This window comes from Thamnophis elegans, chromosome 17 (genome assembly GCF_009769535.1).
Source record: "Thamnophis elegans isolate rThaEle1 chromosome 17, rThaEle1.pri, whole genome shotgun sequence".
In the NCBI taxonomy this organism is placed as follows: domain Eukaryota; kingdom Metazoa; phylum Chordata; class Lepidosauria; order Squamata; family Colubridae; genus Thamnophis; species Thamnophis elegans.
Window position 1 is genome coordinate 11,520,336 of NC_045557.1, and position 12,702 is coordinate 11,533,037.

Below are 12,702 nucleotides of genomic sequence, written 5' to 3' on the forward strand. Positions count from 1 at the left end.
ATTTGGATGTGACTGTGGGGATGCGGCAATGGTTGTTAAGTGTGAAAAATGGTCATGGGTCACTTTTCTTTCAGCGCCACTGTAACTTTGAAGTCACTAAATGAACTGTTGTGAGTCGAGAACTAATGTACAGTACAAAATATGTGTAAACTATCATGCTGGGAAAATGTTCTTGCAATGTAATAATGCAGGGCAATGTGGAAAAAAGAATCAGAGGTGGAGTCATAATTTGTCTACGTTGCAACTGCCTGAGCTGAGCTTTGTACATTTGTAAATAAACCAGGACTTCAGAAAACAACATTCAGCCTAATAACTTCTTACAAAGGAAATAAAACCACGTTTAATTGTGGCAGCCTTGGAAATTTTAAATGGGTATGGAACGAAGGGGAGGAGTAATTCCTAAAAGCTGTCCTATGATGCTCCCTGCTATTGGCTGTATTCACAGAACCCGTTAAGCCATGATTTGCTTAACAGGATGACAGAAGAAGCAACATTTGGGCAAGTTCATCCAAGACGCCCATCTCAAATCATTGAGTACTGGTGCAGAATTTGCACTCAGATCAAGTCTGGCAAAGAGGCCAGAAAATTAGAGGTGATTTTCACAGCCATAACCAGGGGATACAAAAACTTATCGTACATGAAGCGGATTCATTAAAGATGGCAGGCTTGGCTAGAGTGGAGGGTTTGGCAAAAACGTACTCCAGAATGTAGAAGGGACCTTGGAGGTCTTCTAGTCCAACCCCCTGCTAAGGCAGGAAACCCTATCCCATTTCAGTGAAACGTCTGTCCAATCTCTTCTTAAAAACCTCCAATGTTGGAGCACCCAAAACTTCTGGTGGCAAGCTGTCCCACTGGTTAATTATTCTCACTGTTAGAAAATGTCTCCTTAATTCTAGGTTACTTCTCTTTTTATTTACTTTCCATCCATTGCTTATTGTCTTGCCTCCCGGTGCTTTGGAGAACAAACTGACCCCCTTCTTTGTCACAACCCCTTCAAAGTCCGCTTCTGGCAGTTGAGCCCAAAATTTTGATTGCGAATTACTAAATGGCAATACAATTTTAAACGTTTGTCTTTAAAATGCACTTGTTCAATTGGATGCATTTAAAACACATTTCTGTGCAAAAATTTCAGAGGAGGAAGTGTCTTAAGGCAGGGGGGGATGAGGGGGGATCTTTAATTTATAGCCAGGTCAGCTGAAGAATGCAAAAAGAACTCACAAATATACTGCATGATATTTTATTATATGCAAAGTTTTGACACCCAATCCATAAGGCAAATTCCACAGGTTTAGTTCAGCTTACCAAGTGGGTACATAAATTGTCATCCTGTTCGGTTCAAGAGTTGAGCATCTGTTAATTGGAACATCCCTGAACTTCACTTAATTCAGAGAAGAAATGTACTTGAAGTTACCAATTTGATAAATGAACGTGAAGCACCGTTTACTCATTCCTAGAGGATTCCAACACATCCTGGCCGATTCTTCTGCTTCCTCGTGGTGATTTATTTGGAATGGTTAGTGAGGAAGAATCGTTTCCCTTCCAAAATGTGTTCAACATCTCTGTGGGGGGGAAAGCACAATGCAGATATTTAGATATAATTTAAAAAATAACATACAGAGCAGCCCCAAAGGTGCTTTTTTTCCCCCTAGGAGGCAACTGGACTTCCTTGATTTTTTTTTTCAAAGACGTTTTGCTTGTCATCCAAGAAGCTTTTTCAGCTCTGACTGGATGATGGGGAAGGAAAGGATTTACACTCCTTGCAGACAGCTGGTCATTTGCATCCTTTTAGAGGGTCATTGAGGCTACTTGGAGGTTTATCTGTGTCATCTTTAAATACGTTTCCCTTCTCATCCAAGAAGCTTCTTCAGCTCTGACTGATGGTGGGGAAGGGAAGGATTGACCCTCCTTGCAGACAGCTGGTCATTTGCATCCTTTTTAAACAGTTGTTGAGGCCACTTGGAGGTTTATCTCTGTCCTCAAAGTCACTAGAGTGGTGCAAATGGGTGTGGAGCCATCTTGGAATTGCTGAAAGGATTGCGATTTGGAGTTGTGTTTGTCCCTTCTCTATTGAACCTAAGACACAGGCTGTTGGGGACGAGGCTGTGTTGTCTATGTCTCAAACTGGAAGCACAAGTGGTTCCTGTCATGCGCAATATTTTCTGAAAATCAATTCATCCTCCTGTTCCGTTCGAAGGGTATTCATCCCAAAGCGTGTCGTTAAAGGTCTATGGATATTTATCTATGGACCCAGACTCATCCCCATCAGCCTGCACTTGTGTTCAACAGTGAAGATTCCTCTCCCAAAGTTTTTGCCATTTTTCTAATTCCAGCGTGTAACCAAAGTTTTTTTCCCAATACAATCATTGTTTGACTTGTTCCTCTTCCATTTTAGAATGTAATAATTACAGGTTTTTAAACAGTTTGTCATCTGTTCCTTACAAAAACCCGTGTCTGAAAATATCTATATACCGCACTCCTTCCGTACCACAAAAACATGCCATTCTGCAGCCAAGGCAGCTCCACAACCATTTGCATCACTCAAGTGACCCTGAGGACACAGATAAAACCTCCAGGTGGCCTCAACAGCTCTCTAAAAAGGACACAAATGACCAGCTTTCTGCAAGGAGCATAAATCCTTCCATTCCCTCCCTCCAGTCAGAGCTGAAGCAACCTTGGATGAGAAGCGAAATGTCTTCAAAAGAAAAAAGAACAAGAAAGTCCAGTTTGTCAAGAGATTGTTGCAGCAATCAAATCCAGAAAGCATACACAGGTAACTGATGCAGCAGGATTCATTAACTCCTCTTTATATATATTATATACAATACCAAGAGTGGTTTTTCCAACGTGATAAGAGGATTGGTTTCCAGTTTAGTTCAGAGCTCAGACCAGTTTTGGGCTCAGCACAGACTCGGAGCTACAGAGCTAAGCCATGCCCAGGCTCCAAAGTGTTTCACCTCCCATTGGCTGACCTTGTTGCTATGCCCTTTTTCCAGTTCATGAATATACTCTGACACGGTTGGGCTCCTTTAAAAGCACCTTTGGGACACCTGTGACAAGGAACCTCCAGAGATAGTAATGTATAGAGCAGTATCTGTGCATGGATGCTAATTTGAGCTCACAGGTTTGCATTCTGTGTATTTTATGCACAGGATATGCAGCCAGGATTGCTTAATAGTCACATTTGCTGCTCTTCACTTAATAGTCACATTTGTTGCTCTTCAGAATGTGTGACCCCGCAAAATTCAACCGTGTCACAGACGGCCAACCCATCTAAAGACACTTTTGAGTGAAGAAAGGTCACGTTAGTATATGATGACATAAAATCCCGCTGTTTGAGGCTTGCAACAGTGAGAGGAACAGCCATCAATTCAAGCCTTTATAAAACCTTTTGACTGCTTAAATGCTGGTACCCATCGCGCCCCGCTCCATACTGTGTCCCTTCTTAAAATTGTGAGCCCAAGAAGGCAATGAAAATAGCCACCTATAACTATCCACTACTATAAATATTTCAAATTAATTCTAGTTCATCAACAGACTCTTCGTCGGATACAATCTTGTCTATTAACCAGGAAAAAGAGCATCAATACTTACATTTTCAAAGTGGAGGGAAATTGTTTTCACCCAACTCCTGCCAGAATCATCAATCCTGTAAAAAAAGAAAGAAAAGAAAACACCGGTAATTCTTGAGTTAGCGACCAAATACTTTGATCTACTGGCAGTAAAAAAAAAAATCTGTAATCCAGAAACCGTTCTTCTCTTCATCTTTTATTGTCAAAGGCAGTTCAGAGTCAGACATTTCTTTCTTTCTATATTAACTAGCCAATAACATTGCCCGGGTATTTATTTATGTTGGGGGGGGGGGGAGAATGGTGAGGACCAAACATAATTTCTGTTGGCTTTTCCCCATTACCAGAGGGTGCCCCCTTGTGGAGTACTGTGAAGCCGTTAAAATGGCAACTCCACTGAACAGTAGAAGCCATTTTAAGGGACAAGAGGCTGTATCTTAACAGAACACACACCCTGAGGGGTGTTAGGGGGGGTCTTACCCCCCACAGTATTTTTTTCCAGAGGATCAGTCATCTGTGTACCAAGTTTGGTTGAAATTGCTCAAGGCGGTCCAGAGTTATGCTGGAATACATAAACCTGTTTTTTTAATTTATTGATTAGCCCCTGGTGTCAGGCCTGCAGTTATATTCCTTTTTAGGATCTTTGGCCTGCCACACTCTATAGTATTTCATTATGCTGTTTCATTAGTATAGTAATTGGGAAGGGGAATAGAAAGGAGAAGAACTGTGGAATGTGTTGTTGTCATTCTTTTCTAGAAGCCAAAGGTCATCTTTTGTCTCCGCATCTCTGCACCTGATCGGAACTAGATGGGTGGAAATGCCACAAAGATTGGACCATGTGATGGATTTATGGGTGTGGAGATAAGATCATGACCTTTCAACTGGGAGGAATCCCAGGAAGCTTTTAGATTTGGGATTCCACAGATGTGCCAACATGTCTGTCTTATTAAATTGGAACTTTGATGAAAGTTATGTCTTGAGCTCTGATTTAATTCTGCATAATTGGAACGCTGACATTTGGGCTACATCAAAGTAAGGGAAAATATTTGTAGCTCATAGTTGAAATTAGGGTTCTTTGATGCCACCCTGAGCTTGGTTGTAACAATGAAGCTCAGACCGCACCATCAAAGATCCCTCATTTTTAATTTCTATACTGCCAAACCAAAGTTGGGTCACGGAGGATTAGTCCTCGTGTGACAACCACAATTGAGCCCAAAATTTCCGCCACTAAGCAAGGAAACTGTTTAGTTTGCCCCATTTTATGACCTCTTTGCCACAGTCATTAAGCAAATCATGCAGTCATTAAGCGAATCTGGCTTCCCCCATTGAGTATGCTGTTTGGAGACCAGCTGGGAAGCTCGCAAATGACTGGGACACTGCATGCCAGTTGCCACGCGCCTAAATTTTGATCACGTGGCCATGGGGATGTTGCAATGGACGTAACAAGTGTGAAAATCAGTCGTAAGTGCTGATGTAACTTCTGTCACCTGACCTTAATTTACATGTTTGCCAAAAATTGGGTTTTACTTCTACTTTACGACAAAACAAACATGGGTTCGCTTAACAATCCTAATTTTTTTTAAAAATTGGGTTGGTTACATGAGTTACCCTCTTTACAATAGTCGCAACTTAAAATGGAAATGAGTAGGCTCCATTAGGGTCTTAAGTCGAGGGCATCCTGGTGTGAAACCTCAGGATGGGGTATGTAGTCTTGACCAAAGTTCCATTTGCTATATACACAGCTGGTTCTCAACAACTGAGCCTGACATTTCTGTTGTTATGTGGGACGTTTGTTACGTGAGTTTTGCTCGGTTTTAAATTTCTTGCCATAGTCGTTAAATGAACCACTGAAGTTATTAAGCTAGTGACACGTCTGGTTAAGTGAATCTGGCTTCCTTTGTTTTGTCGCAAAAGGGGAGCAGGTGACTCCAGGACACTGCAACCATTATAAATAGGACTCGGCTGCCAGTTGACGTGTGACTCATGCCATCTGAATTCAGATCACGTCAGGGATGCTACAAAGGTTGTAACGGGGGAAAATCGTCTCACTTTTTCCCCAGTGCCGCTGTAACTTTGAACAGCCACTAAATGAACTGTCATAAGTCGAGGACTATCTGCAACTCATTTAACTCAAGAGGAATGCATGGTGAAGACAAGCTGTGGGCAAACAGGTTCTGCTCAGGGCATGTTTCTAATCATGGTTTATCAGGTGAAACACGGACATAACATGCAGTTCATCATAGCAGACTGTCGAAAAACCTTATTAATATTCCCAAGTTTTATTTTTGAAGCTGGTAAAAAATAATAATAATCAAGATACCTTTTTTTTTCATTCTCTTCCTACGAAATATACCAAACTATACCAAAATCTGGGAGTTGAAGTCCACAAGTCTTAAAGTTGCCAAGTTTGGGAACCACTGGTCTAGATAATCTGTTTCATCCAAGGACCGCCGGAGCTGAGAAGCTACCACTTTCTCAACAACCTTCCCAACAAAGGGGAGGTTGGAGACTGGACGATAGTTATTTAGGATGGCTGAATCCAAAGACGGCTTCTTCAGGACGGGTCTCACCACCGCCGCCTTTGGGGGGGGGGAAGAACCCCTCCCAAAGGGAGGCGGTAACTATCGCCTGGATCCAGCCCCGTGTCACCTCCCTGCTGTTTGCGACCAGCCAGGAGGGGCACGGGTCCAGCACACACGTGGAGGCACTCGCTGCTCCCATGGTCTTGTCCACTTTCTCAGGAGTAACAAGTTGAAAATCAATCCATAGATGCCGCTAAAGACCCTCCCCCGGTACCTCGGCTGGCTCTGAGCAATTGGAGTCCAGGTCCGTCCGAAGATGAGCAAATTTATCCGCGAGAAATTGGACAAACTCCTCAGCTCTACCTTGTAAAGGGTTGCCCGCATCCCTCCCTTTCAAGAGGGAGCGGGTTATTCTGAACAAGGCGGCTGGGCGCGACTCAACGGATGCAATCAGAGCGGCAATATATGCGTTCTTTGAAGTCCAAATTGCCAGAAGGTAGGCTCTGATGCAAGCTTTCAAGATGATAGTTTTCCATAAAGGGACACAACTGCCCCCCAACTGCCAACAGCCAAACCATTTTCAGACTGTAAAACAAAGAAAAAAGGGTTAAAACCTCAGTTTTTCCAGCAAAACAATTATTTTTTTTACTGTATTCATGTTACTTCTTTAATAAATCCCCAGAAATATGATTGAAAAAAGGGTTTATTACATTAATCATATATATTATCTTGTTTTATAATTATATAACCTCAATGTAAAGTATATATTGCTCTATATATTATTACTATTTAGTTTACCATATATTAATTTTTATGTTTATATATTTACTTATCCCTTCCTGGGGGTTTTTCTTTTTAAAATTTAATTTTACATTTATTTTGGTTTTGTTAACTGTGTATTTTGTATATATTATCCTATGGTATATAATATAGTTTGTCATATATTAATTTTTATTTTTATAAATTTTAAAATAAAATTTTACATTTAGATCCCTTCCCATACGTTTGTTTAAAGTGTTTTCATATTTTAGTTTTGTTAACTGTATATTTTGTATATTATCCTACATATTATTAATTTGGTTTGCCATATATTAATTTTAATGTTTATATATTTACTTATCTCTTCCTATAGAGGTTTGTTTTTAATTTGGTTTTTAGATTTATTTTAAGTTTTGTTAACTGAGCATTTTGTAAATATGGTCCTACATATTATTACAATTTAGCTTGCCATATATTGATTTTTATATATATTTACTTATCCCTTCCTATATTTGTTTTTTAAAATTTATTTTTTATACTTATTTTAGTTTTGTTAACTGTGCATTTTATATTCTGTTTAACTTTTAAAATCTCCTTTTGCCTGCCCTACATCTAAAGGTTTGGTTTAGGATTTGTATCATCATCCAAGTTCTGGGTTCTAATTATGAAGCCTAAAATGGAGTTATTGGGCTACAAGCTCCAAACTAATGACATTTCTGAATTTCCACCCTTTGGAAAAACTTTGGCTTTGGAAAAACATAACATGTTCGAGTCCTGCCTGTAAAAATACCTCCAACAGATAAAAAAAAAAACCACAATACCATTATACTTTATAAAGCTACACATTACAAACAAGGAAGCGGAATTAAAAGGTTCCTCATCCAATTTAAACATAAAAATTCCAAAACTTGGGATTTTAAACCGGGTTTTTAAATTTTAATGTCCATATTTTAGGTTTTTTTTAAAAAATATATCTAAATTTGTTTTCAAAAAGTCTAATTTTTCTATACATTATAGCAAATGCCACACAATAAATACATATTACATTTACGTATTAAATAATCCAAATAATTGCATTTAAATTTGGTGTCTTTGTCATCTGGGGCTTTGGGGGGGTAGAATTTATGCTTTGTTTCAAGCATAAAAGTCTTGCTTTTAAGAAAGCCAGCATAAGAGTCTGTCCCAGGCGCCCCGCATGGAACAAACCCCGTTGGAATCATGGCTTAAAAAGACACAAAGGGTTTAATAATCTGATAGCAGTTTGATGGGGATTTCTTCCTTGCGTTGGCAAGAATAATTCCGAGGTTATAATAAGCACGGATGGCAAAATATAATTAAGATTAATAACGGATTCGGCACGAAGGAAACACACCGCCTTACCTCGCAAAATCTGTAGGAAAACGGAAGCAGGTAGGAGGAGCCGGAAATAAGGATGCCTGCCTTGCTATTGGTTGAGAAGGCGAGCCAATTATGGTATTAAATGTGAGGCGGGAGTATTTATTTGCACCAATTGAGAGAGAGAGAGACTTGCCAGTGTTTTGGGGCGACTTTCAGACGGGTGGACTTCAACTCCCAGAATTCCCCCTGCAGCTTTCAGGGGCCATTTGCACTAATATGTGTTTTCCTTGAGGGAGAAAACTGGAGGGGGGGTTGAGGAGGGGCTTTTTTTTTGAGGGTGGGCACATCTGAGGCTAAAGAATAAATTATAGGCTGTGGGAGCAACTTTTTTGGTTTATCTCCTCTCTTTTTCTCCCCCCCTCCCTTCTCTATTTTTCCTTCCCTCTTTCCCTCCCTTCTCCCTCATGTTTTTCTCTTCATCTTTCCTTTTTTCTCCTTCCTTCCCTCTTGTTCCCGGCCCTCTTTCTTTCTCCTTCTGTCCTTCTGTCCTTCCTTCCTTCTTTCCATTTTCTTCCCCCTAATTCCTCCCTCATTCCTGTTTTCTTCTAATTCCTCCCTATTTTTCCTTCCTTTCTTCTTCCCCAAATTTGTGTCTCGTTCCTCTTTTCTTCTACCTAATTCCTATTTTTTTCCATCCTGCCTGCCTGCCTTCCTCCCTTCCTTCTTTCTCCATCCTTCTTTCCTGCCTCCCTTCCTTCTTTTTCTAGCTTCCCTTCCTTCCTTCTCTTCCCCAGATTCCTCCATCATTCTTTTCTTCTACTTAATTCCTCTCTAATTTTTCCTTCCTTTCTTCTTCCGTTCTTTCCAGCCTTCCTTCCTTCTTTCCATTTCCTTCCCCCAATTCCTACTTCATTCCTGTTTTCGTCTACCTAATTCCTCCCTTCCTATTTTTCCTTCCCTTCTTTCCTGCCTTCCTTCCTCCCTCCCTCCCTTCCTTCTCTTCCCTGAATGTTTCCCTCATTCCTGTTTTCTTCTACCTAATTTCCCCTTTCCTATTTTTCCTTCCTTCTCCCTTCTTTCCTGTCTTCCTTCCTTCTCTTCCTCGAATTTCTCCCTCATTCCTGTTTTCTTCTACCTAATTCCTCCTTTCTTATTTTTACTTCCTTTCTTCCTTCTTTCCAGCTTTCCTTCCTTCTTTCCATTTTCTTCCCCCAATTCCTCCATTCCTGTTTTCTTCTATCTAATTCCTCCCTTCCTATTTTTCCTTCCATACTTCCTCCCTCCCCTCCTTCTACCTCCTTCTTTCCTGCCTTCCTTCTTTCTCTAGCTTCCCTTCCTTCCTTCCTTCTCTTCCCCAAATTCTTCCCTCATTCTTGTTTTCTTCTACCTAATTCCCCCCTTCCTAATATTTTTCCTTCCTTCCTTCTTCCCTTCTTTCCAGCCGGCCTGCCTTCTTTCCATTTTCTTCCCCCAATTCCTCCCTCATTCCTGTTTTCTTCTTCCTAATTCCTCCTATTTTTCCTTCCTTCTCCCTTTCCTTCTTTCCTGCCTTCCTCCATTCTCTCCCCAAATTCCTCCCTCATTCCTGTTTTCTTCTACCTAATTCCTCCCTTCTTATTTTTTTTCCTCCTCTCCCTCCGTCCCTCCCTCCCTCCTTCCCCTCCCCAGAATAGCTGAAAGGGATGAAAAGCAACCTGGGGACCTCCTACCACCCGGATTGGCTCCTTCCCCTGTGTCATCATTCCCTCCTTGGGCGGCGATTGGCTCTCCTTGCCTAGGGCTAGCATGGCCAGAGGGCGGGGCGGCCAGCTGTCAGGCTCCCTGGCCAAGCGCTCTGCAGGACAGGTGAGCCTCCCTAAGAAAGGAGACAGGCGGGCTGGGGTAGCTCCATCCTCCCTGGGAAGGTTGTTAAAGATGGTGAAGAGGATTCCTCAGATAAGAGGTGGATGGGTTTCATAGGGGTGGATCGTGAGAATCTGCAAGAGCCTTTGGCTCCCCAAAACGCAAGAGCAGATCACTCTCATTTTGATCCCTCTCCTGCATCTGGAATCACCTGGAAGGAGCCTCACTCAGAGGCCCTTCGATGGAGGGAAGCAAATGGGGGGGGGGGTTAATTCTGTCAATCAAATCCTTCAGTGGGTTAGTGGCTACACATAGACTTGGAACTAGATATAGTTCCATAAGGGTGAGGTTCGTCTGCAAGTCACTTTTTTCAATGCAGTTGTCATTTCAAACGACGGCTTGAGCAGGGGGCTGGACTAGAAGACTTTCAAGGTCCCTTCCAGCTCTGTTCTGATTGATTGATTGAAATGGTGTTGGGTCTCCTGCTTGAGCAGAGGGTTGGACTAGAAGACCTCCAAGGTCCCTTCCAGCTCTGTTCTGATTGATTGATTGAAATGGTGTAGGGTCTCCTGCTTGAGCAGAGGGTTGGACTAGAAGACCTCCAAGGTCCCTTCCAGCTCTGTTCTGATTGATTGATTGAAATGGTGTTGGGTCTCCTGCTTGAGCAGAGGGTTGGACTAGAAGACCTCCAAGTTCCCTTCCAGCTCTGTTATGATTGATTGATTGAAATGGTGTAGGGTCTCCTGCTTGAGCAGAGGGTTGGACTAGAAGACCTCCAAGGTCCCTTCCAGCTCTGTTCTAATTAATTGATTGAAATGGTGTAGGGTCTCCTGCTTGAGCAGAGGGCTGGACTAGAAGACCTCCAAGGTCCCTTCCAGCTCTGTTCTGATTAATTGATTGAAATGGTGTTGGGTCTCCTGCTTGAGCAGAGGGTTGGACTAGAAGACCTCCAAGGTCCCTTCCAGCTCTGTTCTGATTGATTGATTGATATAGTATCTCCTGCTTGAGCAGAGGGCTGGACTAGAAGACCTCCAAGGTCCCTTCCAGCTCTGTTCTAATTAATTGATTGAAATGGTGTAGGGTCTCCTGCTTGAGCAGAGGGCTGGACTAGAAGACCTCCAAGGTCCCTTCCAGCTCTGTTCTGATTGATTGATTGAAATGGTGTAGGGTCTCCTGCTTGAGCAGAGGGTTGGACTAGAAGACCTCCAAGGTCCCTTCCAGCTCTGTTCTGATTGATTGATTGAAGTGGTGTTGGGTCTCCTGCTTGAGCAGAGGGCTGGACTAGAAGACCTCCAAGGTCCCTTCCAGCTCTGTTCTGATTAATTGATTGAAATGGTGTTGGGTCTCCTGCTTGAGCAGAGGGTTGGACTAGAAGACCTCCAAGGTCCCTTCCAGCTCTGTTCTGATTAATTGATTGAAATGGTGTTGGGTCTCCTGCTTGAGCAGAGGGCTGGACTAGAAGACCTCCAAGGTCCCTTCCAGCTCTGTTCTGATTAATTGATTGAAATGGTGTTGGGTCTCCTGCTTGAGCAGAGGGCTGGACTAGAAGACCTCCAAGGTCCCTTCCAGCTCTGTTCTGATTAATTGATTGAAATGGTGTTGGGTCTCCTGCTTGAGCAGAGGGTTGGACTAGAAGACCTCCAAGGTCCCTTCCAGCTCTGTTCTGATTAATTGATTGAAATGGTGTTGGGTCTCCTGCTTGAGCAGAGGGCTGGACTAGAAGACCTCCAAGGTCCCTTCCAGCTCTGTTCTGATTAATTGATTGAAATGATGTAGGGTCTCCTGCTTGAGCAGAGGGTTGGACTAGAAGACCTCCAAGGTCCCTTCCAGCTCTATTCTGATTGATTGATTGGGACTGGGTGTATGAATTGCCTTCTATCATCGCAGAGTGATTCGAGAAACAAGGCATTATCCAGTAGTCCTTGACTTAAACAACAGTTTGTTTAATGACCATTCAAAGATACAATGGCACTGAAAAAATTGACTTATGACCACTTTTCACATTATGACCATTGCAGCATCCCCATGGTCACGTGATCAAAATTCAAGAGGCTTGGCAACTGACTCGTATTTATGACGGTCGCAGTGTCCTGGGGTCACTTGATCCTCGTTTGCCACCTTCAGAACAAGCCAAGTCCATGGGCTAAGCCAGATTCATTTAACAACCGGGTGACACATTTAACGACTGCCGTGATTCACTTAAGAACCGTTGGCATGGCAGGCTGTAAAACGGGACAAAGTTCACCTAAGAAATGCCTCGCTTAGCCACAGAAATTTTGGGCACTGTAGTAAGTCAAGGACTACCTGCATGCTGTCCTATGTAGGCACACTTTTGAGGTTGTGTGCATGCATGGAAGGCACAAGGGCGAGCAAAGTGTATGCGTAGAAGGCTGGGTGCATGCACGAACCGGGCGCGGGCGTGGGGAGGTCGAACCAGTAGTAACAAAATGTGGAACCCACCACTGACTACTTGTGTAACAGAATGCTATTGCAAAGTGCAAACCGGTGTTGTGTAATGTATGACAATCGTACCCAGGGGCACTTGCACACACCCAGGGATCAAAACAGGAGAACCGTGTTGTGAAAAGTGCCTTTTGCGCAATAGTCCTGGATCCCAAAGGGGGATTAAAAATTCCCAATGCAAGGAAGGAGGAGGAGGAGGAGGAGGAGGAGGA

General features: G+C 42.6%; 1 long non-coding RNA gene and 2 other non-coding genes across 4 annotated transcripts; all 3 read right to left on the reverse strand.

Annotated features, from left to right (window-relative positions):
• Nucleotides 1-1,221: 1,221 nt before the first annotated feature.
• Nucleotides 1,222-6,393, reverse strand: LOC116520080. 2 transcript variants are annotated; one of them, XR_004256718.1, is made up of 3 exons: nt 6,363-6,393; nt 3,592-3,646; nt 1,222-1,559 (listed from the first exon to the last, which is right to left on the reverse strand). It is a non-coding gene; the product is annotated as an uncharacterized LOC116520080 (long non-coding RNA). The 2 variants fall into 2 exon arrangements; XR_004256717.1 differs by lacking the exon at nt 6,363-6,393 and adding an exon at nt 5,887-6,006.
• Nucleotides 3,222-3,366, reverse strand: LOC116520314. Its single transcript, XR_004256759.1, has one exon. It is a non-coding gene; the product is annotated as a small nucleolar RNA SNORA79 (small nucleolar RNA).
• Nucleotides 5,738-5,815, reverse strand: LOC116520316. Its single transcript, XR_004256761.1, has one exon. It is a non-coding gene; the product is annotated as a small nucleolar RNA SNORD126 (small nucleolar RNA).
• Nucleotides 6,394-12,702: the final 6,309 nt, after the last annotated feature.